General features: G+C 36.1%; 1 pseudogene; it reads left to right on the forward strand.

Moving 5' to 3' along the window:
• Positions 1–8,118: 8,118 nt before the first annotated feature.
• Positions 8,119–10,105, forward strand: LOC145611452 (CBL-interacting serine/threonine-protein kinase 12 pseudogene; annotated as a pseudogene).
• The last annotated feature ends 460 nt before the right edge of the window (positions 10,106–10,565 follow it).

Here is a 10,565-nt window from a genome sequence, read left to right on the forward strand (position 1 = left end):
GGTTGTTGTGGTTGAATCGTTGTAAGTGTAGTAGATCTACAGTTTTTTTTATCTTTTGTTTTTAATTTTTTTGTTCTGAATTTTATCTTTTTTTGTCCTGTTTTCATTTTTTTGTTCGGGTTACTGGTTGTTGGGTTGGGATTTAAATTTTTTGGGTGTTGAGTGTTGGGTTGGGATTTTATTATAATTTTTTTTTGTTCGGGTTTCTGGGTGTTGAGTGTTGGGTTGGGATTTTATTATTTTTTTTCTTTTTTTTGTTTAATTTTTGGGTTGTGATGGTTTGTTTTGGTGGTGGCGGTGGTGGTTTTTGGTGGGTGGTGGGGTGGTTTGTTGTGGGAGGGTGGTTAGGGTTAGGTTGGTAGGGGTTTTGGTGGTTCTAGGTAGTGAAACGGCCGAACGTGTTAGGGGGCTGGTGGTTAGAGGTGGGTGATACGTCGTGCCGGTGGTGGCACGGCGTATTTTTTTTAATTTCGTAAAAACAGTTTCCGACGGAAGGATTTACCTAATGCTAAAAAACCTCTTTCGACGGAAAATTCTGTCGGAAATTTCTTCGGAAAAGTGTTTCCGACGGAATTTCCGTCGGAAGAAGATAATTTTCCTACGAAGGGCTTTCCGACAAACTGTTGCGATGGAATTCCGTCGGAAACGGTTTTCCGACGGATTTTGGGATGGTTCCGACGGAATTTTTCCGTCGGAAATGAGCCTTTTTCTAGTAGTGGGATGAATTATATGTTTCCAACACTATTTATGGATCCCAAAGCCCTTTGGGAACCCTTGGAAGAACTTGGATGCATAATCTCGCCGGGTGAAAAAATGATAAACAGAAACCAAATATAAAGGCTATAATACACGAAATCGGAGGAATTTAGGAGGTCTTGGGACCCGATGTCTGAATTTCACGGAACATTATGGGATGCATCCCAGGGTCATATAATATTGTTTCAACCCATATATAATCATTATTCGGCTACGTACAGCCCTGTGAAAGCTTATAGCCAATATAAGAGTGTACGAAAACGTGTAAATTGATCGTTTTAAGGCAAATTGAACAGTTCCACCCATAAACTCCCGGAGGATATTAGGGACCATGGTAAACGTCTGGGCAATTTTTATTTCCGGGCGAAAAGAGGTCAAAAAATTCAAAAATTAAAGGCTATTATCCACGCTTTTTGAACAATTTTTTAGGTTACGGGGCCCGGTGGAGAAAAGTGTTGAGACCCTAAAGGATACATCTTAGGATCATATAATGCTATTTGGAACCATATATGACCATTATACGTTGTCATAAAGTTTCGTGGTAGGCTTGAGTACACGAAATCGATGCAAGTTGAAAACGGGTAACTTGACCGTTTAAGGCAAATTGGATGGTTCCACCCACTCAAATAGACTCCCGCGGGGTATTAGGGACCATAGTAAACATCTAGGCAATTTTTATTTCCGGGCGAATAAAGGTCAAAAAATTCCAAAATTGAAGGCTATTATCCACGCTTTTTGAGCAATTTTTTAGGTTACGGGGCCGGGTGGCGAAAAGTGTTGAGACCCTAGGTGATACATCTTAGGATCATATAATGCTGTTTGGAACCATATATGACCATTGTACGTTGTCATAAATGTCCGTGGTAGGCTTGAGTTCAAGAAATCAATACAAGTTGAAAACGGGTAGCTTGACCGTTTTAAGGCAAATTGGATGATTCCACCCACCCAAATAGACTCCCGGGGGATATTAGGGACCATAGTAAGCATCTTGGCAATTTATTTTTCCGGGCGAATAAAGGTCAAAAAAATCCAAAATTGAAGGCTATTATCCACGCTTTTTGAGCAATTTTTTAGGTTACGGGGCCCGGTGGCGAAAAGTGTTGAGACCCCAGGGGATACATCTTAGGGTCATATAATGTCGTTTGGAACCATATACGACCATTATACGTTGTCATAAATATCCGTAGTAGGCTTGATTTCACGAAATCGGTACAAGTTGAAAACGGTTAAATTAACCGTTTTAAGGCAAATTGGATGGTTCCACCCACCCAAATAGACTCTCTGGGGTTATTATGGACCATGGTTAACATATAGGCAAAAAGGTTAAAAAATTCCAAACTTCCAAATAGATGGTTATAAATCGATAGACACAAAAAAACAATGGTCCTGTTCGATAATTAGTTGATTGATACAGTCGTTTGTATAAACTAGCTTAACTAGCTAGGTGCCTGATTGTATTACCTGGTTTGACTTGTTGGCTACATAAAAGTATCTGTAAATTCTGGTCAACCATTAGTTGATTCAGAGTATGTAATAAATAAAAAATCTATAAGCTAATTTCATAAATAAAGCTCCTGATATGAGCTTTTTAAACAAAAAAAGAAATAAGCTCTTTGAGCCCAACAAGCTAAAAGCTCTCCAAAAACATTTTACCAAACAAGGACTATATATAAACCACCCAATAGGAATTGATTAATGCTCTGTAAATTACCCAAAAAATCAATACATCAAAGGCAAACAAGTCCGTGAAAGCAAAGTAATAATAGTATTTTTTTAGAAATTATAGGATTGATGAACTTACAAGATTAGAAATTACTTAGTCACTAAGAAAACCAAAAAATCAACTGATTAAATAGTGATATTTTTTAATAGTAATAGTTTTTTTTTTGGAGCCTATAAATAGTGATTAAAGCATTTCAAATTACCGAATGACAAAATTCTGGTTAAAGAAAATGACAAATAGCGCTTTTTGAGTAAACCTTTTTTAGAATCTAAAAATCAATGAACTAACAAAACCATAAATTTGATAGATATCGAAAAAAAAAAAAAAAAAAAAACTGATGTCTTTCCTTTTCTCTTATATTCAGCTCAATACGTAACCTAAACGCTTATTTAATGGTTCAGCAAGGAAACGAATGCCCAAAAGGGGAAAAAAATCAGAGTAGAAAGAGGAGAAGAAATATACCTGAAAAAACTCCCAAATCAAGCATTGAAAGTAGCTGTGATCTGTCAAGGAATGTCAATTGAGACAGTACTGGTAAAATTGAAGAGATCTTGACCGACATGGTCGTGGTAATGCGAAGAATAGCTGCGAGAACTGAAAGAGAGAGGAGAACCATGGCGGAAAGGAAATAAAGGGAATGGGAGTGAGGGAAGTGAGGAAATCAAGGCAACATTTCTATGTACTCCCTCCGTCACTAAATTACATTCCTCCTTTCTATTTTTGGTATTCCAAAATTACATTCCTCCTTTCTATTTTTGGTAAGTTTTTTTTTAGTAAATCAACTTTCTTTTTCTGTTTTATATTTAATGCTTTCTCACTCATCCTTACCTAATCTCACTCATAATCCTTGTGCCAAATTACAATGAATATGATTGGTTAAAATTTTTTAATTAGGAGCATGTGATTGGTCTTTTTTTTTTTGCAAAGGATTGATGACTTGTCATGAGTAATAACTAATCTATCTTTGTACTTCCCATTACATTATCTAATTATTGTTATTTGTCTTATTCTTCTCTCCTTAATTCCCTTATAAATTTCCAAAGAGGAATGTAATTTAGGGACGGAGGGAGTATCATATATCATACAATAACTTGGTCAAAATTTATTTTGAAACCCTAGCAAATTTCTCAGCCTGATGTTATTATTGTATTCTTTTTTTGTGCTAAATTAGATAAAATACTCTCCACTAACTTGGAAATGCCCTAAACCTACTAAAATGAATGAATACGGTGGTGGTATAGAGACAATAGATACTTGAAGAAAAGGATTTAGTTGCACTCTTATAAGTTATAACACAAATCGAATTACATTTCCTCACTTTACTACAAACCAAGAACGCAACTAGTACGTATTCCATATTATCTAGACTACTCATGTATCTTTTGCAGATTTTGCTATTGGATAGACAAAAGATAAAGGTAAGCTAAACAAACATCTTGCAACTTTGTGACAGCTTGCTACATGAAGCAGCAAACAACTAGCTAAACACATTCAATCAATGTTATCAATCTGATATACTACGTATTAAGTTATATATCTCTTTCACTCAGTCTAAGATGGACAAGTATCTTAGTTTCCCATATTTTGCACAAACCTGTAGAAGACAAATATGCTCAATTCTGATACTCAGAAAAATAATACTCCACTACAAAATTGGACTTAAAGAGAGAAAATCTACAGCAGAAACATAAAGAATTTTGTTGCACAAAACAAAATCAATACAGTAGCATAAAGAAAAAGACTTTTACCTGGTCCTGTAGTTTTTCCGGGTAGATTCCTGCCATTAGGTTCAGTTGCAATACCTCCTGAATTTGACACTGCTCCCAGCTTCTAGTTGCAATAACTCCCTATTTATAACGACACAAAACAAACTAATATGAATCCCACCAATCTACAAAATTCCTTGGTAATTGATTAATGAAATTTGCAAATTCTGAACAAAATTTCACAGGGTTATAGAAAGTCAGAAACCTCTCTCCCTCCCATCCTGTCACCCCCTCTCTCCTTCTTCCTTACCCCTCTCTCCCTCATTCTTATACACACTATGCTACAGAATCCAATCACAAAAGCAGATTCAAGCATCCAAATTTCGCTACTTGAGACCATAAACAAGTATGATCAAATGCATGATGGATTAAGTTGTGTGATCAAAACTTGAACATCAGCAAATATAGATTGGCATAACATTAAACCACAAAGGTAAGCTATTTAGAAGGAATAAGCAATTAGTAACTCATCACTCATAGGGTTACTATAGATGGGATAAAAGGGGAATGCATGACAGCAAGAGTAAAAATGCATACAGTTCTTAAAATCAGAATTTTGAATTCATGTCAGATATAAAAGAGCAGCATGGAGAGTATAAAATGTCATTATAATTTAGAATGACACAAACTGTAACTAAGAGCTTAAGCAATCACACAAACCATAACTAAGAGCTTAAGCAATAGATGAACATAATTATAGATTAACCTGAATCTTCGTGGCAAACAAAAACTGTTGTGGATATTCATAATCTCTCTTTAAATATGTCTCTTAATTATCCCCTCTAAACACACACACATACAAATAATACTACTCTCACAAGTTTAATGCATATACTTCGTACCAATAATCCTGTCATATTGACATAAGTCATACTACTAATAATTTCAGCATATTACTCCAGTACCTCCACCCCAAAATGGAACACATAGGTTCACTTTTGCACAATTAGATTTCCCATAATAATATTTTAAAGCAAACACAATATCATGATCTGATGAAAAAAATGCAACAAATAAAAACTGAGGCTCAAACAGAGCAAATTGCTAGAGAACCTTCTTTCAGTTTCACCTTCATCTTATATTGCTAGTTATATTAATAAAAATAAAAATAAAAATAAAAATAAAAATAAAAAAATAAATTAAACCATGCAAAGAATCAATCAATCTATTTAAAGAATGCTAAGCAATAGGAACAGGAAATAATCAACGTCATTAAGAATTCAGGATATTTCAAAATGGCAATAAACATCTCAACAACAATAAAACATTCCTTGATCACAATACTCAGAGAAACCCTTACAAATTTACAGTGCCAAGACAGCCAAGTATTAGGAATCTTATTTGTTTGGTATCTGATCCAGGCAACAGCAATAACACTGTCTACCCACCAAAACGGGGATTGAAAGGCAAAATAATAGCTCATTTCGTGCCAAAATGGGCAAAATTTCCAATTTTTGTTACCAATGCTGCTATAGCTTAATTTCAAAACCTATATTCACTCATAATCTAGAAATAGTATCAATTGGATCACAAAAAGTGCAACATTCTAGCTAAATTGCTGGAGATTGAACAAGCAAAGAGAATGAGCCTGCATATTTTTACAGAAGGTGGCAATGATTCCTAAGTATGGGAATTCCGAATATGTCAACAATAAATCCTCAATTAGCCATTTTCTCAACATTTTCTTCATTCAATAAGTATTTATAAGGCCACTAAGCAAAATTAAACACTTCTGCCAAAAGAGAAGTCTAAGAGTGGAATGTACATAGCTTACACATAGATGTCCAAAATGATCCATCCGGAATGCAGATCAAAGAAAACTTGGCTTAAAATCTTGAAAAGACAAGAGAAATCACTTCAAACCCAACATACCCAAAGATAACATAAAGCACCCAACTCAATGAAACAAAATCGATTTATGTGAAAACATCAAAAACCCATTAAAGGTTGGTACAAAACACTACAAACCTGATACAATAGGTTGGCCAAACTAAACTCGTGGTGTTTGACGTGTCTTCTTACACTGGATATTGGATAGACAAGAGATAAGGGTAAGTTTAACAAAATGTCTTACGACTTTGTGACAATGACATGAAAGTAGCAGACAACTTGCTAAAAGCCTAAAATATCTATTCAATCCGATATATTAAGCTATATATCTCTTTAGATTTGGTCTAAGATGGACAAGTACTCTTGTTTCACATTTTTGCGCAAGCTTGTAGAAGACAAAAAAGCTAAATTCTAAATCAGGACTTGGAAGACTAAAACTTTACTGCAAAAGACTCCCCTCTATCCTTTATTATTTGCACCATTAAACCCAAAAGGCAGAAACATAGATATTTTGTTGACCAAATAAAATCATTACAATGATATCAAGAAAAAGACTTTTACCTGGTGCTGTAGTTTTTCTTCGTAGAATCATCCTGCCATTAGGGACTTTACGGTAGCATCAAGTTGCAATAACTTCTAACTTTGACACTGCTCCCTGCTTCTTTGAGTTCCCAAGCAACGCACTTGGCCATATGAATTAAAGGTTGCTCACTCCCTAGTAATATTTCTCTATTTGCTAGACTGATATAAAAACCACCAAAACAACACAATTTATCAAAAGGGTGAACATCAAATTTCACAATCGACACCAAAAAATTAAACAAAACTCGCAGTGTTGATGAGATGGGTACTTTAGAGAGGATAAAAGAGGAATGCATGACAGCAAAGTAAAATTGCATACAGTTCTTGAAATCACGGGTTTGAAATCATATCTCATATAAAAGCAGCATAGAGAATAAAAATGTCATTATAATTCAGAACGACACAAAGCTATCGATGAATAGAATTAACCTAAATCATAATGCCAAACAAAAATTGTTGCTGATTAAATAACACCTCTTTAAATATGTCTCAAAAATATTCCCTCTAAACACACACATACACAAATCTTTATTTTCTACCTCACAAAAATAACCCAAACCAAATAGCTTGACATATTGACATGAGTAACAATTCCAGCTTATTACTCTCCCCAGAAATTAACACAGTAAGAGGTTCACTTTTGCACAATTTGATTCCCATAATAACGTGATCTGAGAAGATAAATGCAACAACAAATTCGAGATCTCATACAGAACAATTTGGTAGGGAACCTTTTTTTGTTTCACCTTCATCTCTTTCCCTTTAATCAACAAAAATGCAAGAAGTGAATTTAGATACAATCAACCAATTAAAAGAATGATAAGCAACGGGAACAAGGCTTACTTAATGTCATTAAGAATTAGGAATCAAAATCTCCCAGAATGCTAATCAATAGTGGCCGACATTGATATTGATCACAACAATCATTACACATTTACAATGCCAAGAATCAGGAATCTTATTTAGTTTTACATCTGACCCGACCAACGGCAGTCAAACTATCTATCATTCAGATTACAAGAATTAGAGCTGATTTTCCAGTTTTTAACCACTGCCTATTACAAATAATATCAATTGAAATCATAAAAAAGAGCAACATTGTAGCTTAATCGGTGAAAATCAAACATGCAATTAATTAAAAATGAGATAGAAAGAGAAAGAACCTGTATACTTTTGATAGAAGCTTTGAATCGCAATTCCGAATATGTCAACACCACGAATCCTCAATTACCAATTCCATCATCATTTTCTTGGCCTTACGATTAATATCTTTTTCCCGGATAGATAGAATATTAGGAGACCCTTCTCGCGAGAAGAACGAGACATAGCCCCAACGATGATAACAACGTTATGTCGTGTTACACAATTTCTGGTTTTAGAAAATATCTAATCTTGCTTCACCAAAAAAAAAAAAAAAAAATATCTAATCTAGGGTTATTAGTGTACGGTTTAACGCCGCACACACAAAGAAAGGTCTAGTGTCACAATTATCACAAGAAGCTCTGTGATGTCCCCAGCTGTTAATGTTAATGTAATGCCCTCTTTTTTAAGTCACACCGACTTACTTACCTTCACCATCACTTTCTCTCTCTTAATTTTAAACAATACCCCATTTCTCCTATTTCCCAGCAATAATCAACCATTCATCCTCCTAATACACTCATCATCACTTTCTCTCTCATCTTACGCCTTCTTTCTGGGTTCTTCCTCCAATCACCCCCCAAATAATTTCAAAATTCATCCTCAATCTTAATTCAATTGTTATAATTTGGGGTTTTTGGATTGAGTTGTTGAACACATATATTTAATTTCTCCGATGGCTGCGGCTGCCCCCTCGCCGTCATCGAATAACAAGAAGGAGAGGGACAACCTCCTTCTGGGGCGGTACGAGGTCGGGAAGCTTTTGGGTCATGGAACGTTCGCGAAGGTCTACGTAGCGAAGAACGTCAAGACCGGCGAATGCGTGGCGATCAAAGTGTTGGACAAAGAAAAGATTATGAAGGGAGGTCTAATGACGCACATCAAGCGAGAGATTTCGATCCTCCGCCGTGTTCGGCACCCGAACATCGTTAAATTATTCGAGGTAATGGCAACTAAAACCAAGATTTTCTTTGTAATGGAATATGTTCGTGGGGGTGAGCTCTTCAATAAGGTGTCCAAGGGTAGATTGAAGGAAGACGTTGCTAGAAAGTACTTCCAACAGTTGATCTCTGCTGTTGGATTTTGTCATGCTAGAGGTGTTTATCATCGAGATCTAAAACCGGAGAATCTTTTGGTTGATGAAAATGGTGACCTTAAAGTATCTGATTTCGGGCTTAGCGCTGTATCTGATCAAATACAACAAGATGGGTTGTTTCATACGTTCTGCGGAACCCCGGCGTATGTTGCGCCGGAGCTTCTCGCTCGAAAAGGGTACGATGCGGCGAAGGTGGATATTTGGTCATGTGGGGTGATTTTGTTTGTGTTAATGGCGGGTTTTTTACCTTTTCATGATCCGAACATTATGTCAATGTATCGTAAGATTTACAAGGGTGAATTCCGGTGTCCGAGATGGTTTTCCCCTGAATTGACTAGGTTGTTGCGACGATTGCTTGACACCAATCCCGACACTCGAATCACCATTCCTGAGGTAATGGAAAACAAATGGTTCAAAAAGGGGTTTCAGAATGTCAAATTCTACTTCGAAGATAACAAAATGTGTACTTTCAAAGAGGATGATGATGTCTGCAGCAACTTTGATGAGACAGAATCATTGTCTGAGTCCGAGTCTGAGTCTGGGTCTGAAATACAACGACAGCGAAAGCCTGTTCCAGGCTTGCCACGCCCGGCAAGCCTGAACGCTTTCGATATCATCTCAATGTCCCGAGGGTTCGATCTCTCGGGACTGTTCGATGATGACGATGGGGAAGGCTCAAGATTCGTGTCCGGAGCACCGGTTTCGACGATTATATCAAAATTGGAGGAGATTGCGAAGGTGGTGAGCTTCACAGTGAGGAAAAAGGATTGTAGAGTGAATTTGGAAGGGTCTAAAGAAGGTGCTAAAGGACCGTTGACATTACAAGCTGAGATTTTCGAGTTAACCCCGTCATTGTGTGTGGTGGAGGTTAAGAAGCAGGGTGGCGATAAAGGAGAATATGAGAATTTTTGCAATCAAGAATTGAAGCCTGGTCTTGAGAATCTATCTGTTAGAGATCAAACTTCTCCCGACGTCGAGATTGCCTCCGCGAATTTACCGTCGGATACGGAGTAGATTCGTATTCTCTATTTGAATATCATTAATTTATATGCATTTTGGGGGGATTATATTTCATATTGTCAGCTAATTAGGGGCAGATTTCAATATTATTTTGATATTTTAGGTGAGTCTAAACTTGGAATGTTGTTGTAATGGTTGTGACTCTTGAGAGCAAGGAATATATATAGTGAGAATATACTTTTTAGTACATAAGTACTCCGTAGTAACTAGTTGTTGAATTGGCGCGCTGCTAAAATTAGATAATCATATAACACTAACTAGTACTGCATAGTTATTAAATTGACGCGCTTCTAAAATTAGAGAATAGGAAGTAACTACTAACTAGTACTACATAGTTATTAAATTGGCGCATATCTAAAAATAGTGAATCGTATTTGGTATTACTCTGTAGTAAGCAAGTAACTAGCTAGTGCTCCATAGTCATTTAATTGGCCAAATCTAGTTGTTGATTTGGTGCGCAACTCAAAATGTTGAGCCATAATTTGAATTGGTAATTACGGAGTAGTTACTAATTTGGCGTGCATATAGTTGTTAATTAGTGATCATCTCAAAATAGTGAAGCATAATCGGTATTAGTAAAACTTATACCATAGTCCTTATTATATTGGTGTACATCTCAAAGTAGTACGAGTAATATTAGAGTACGTACATT

The sequence above is a fragment of the Chenopodium album genome, chromosome 24 (assembly GCF_948465745.1).
Source record: "Chenopodium album chromosome 24, dcCheAlbu1.1, whole genome shotgun sequence".
NCBI lineage: Eukaryota > Viridiplantae > Streptophyta > Magnoliopsida > Caryophyllales > Amaranthaceae > Chenopodium > Chenopodium album.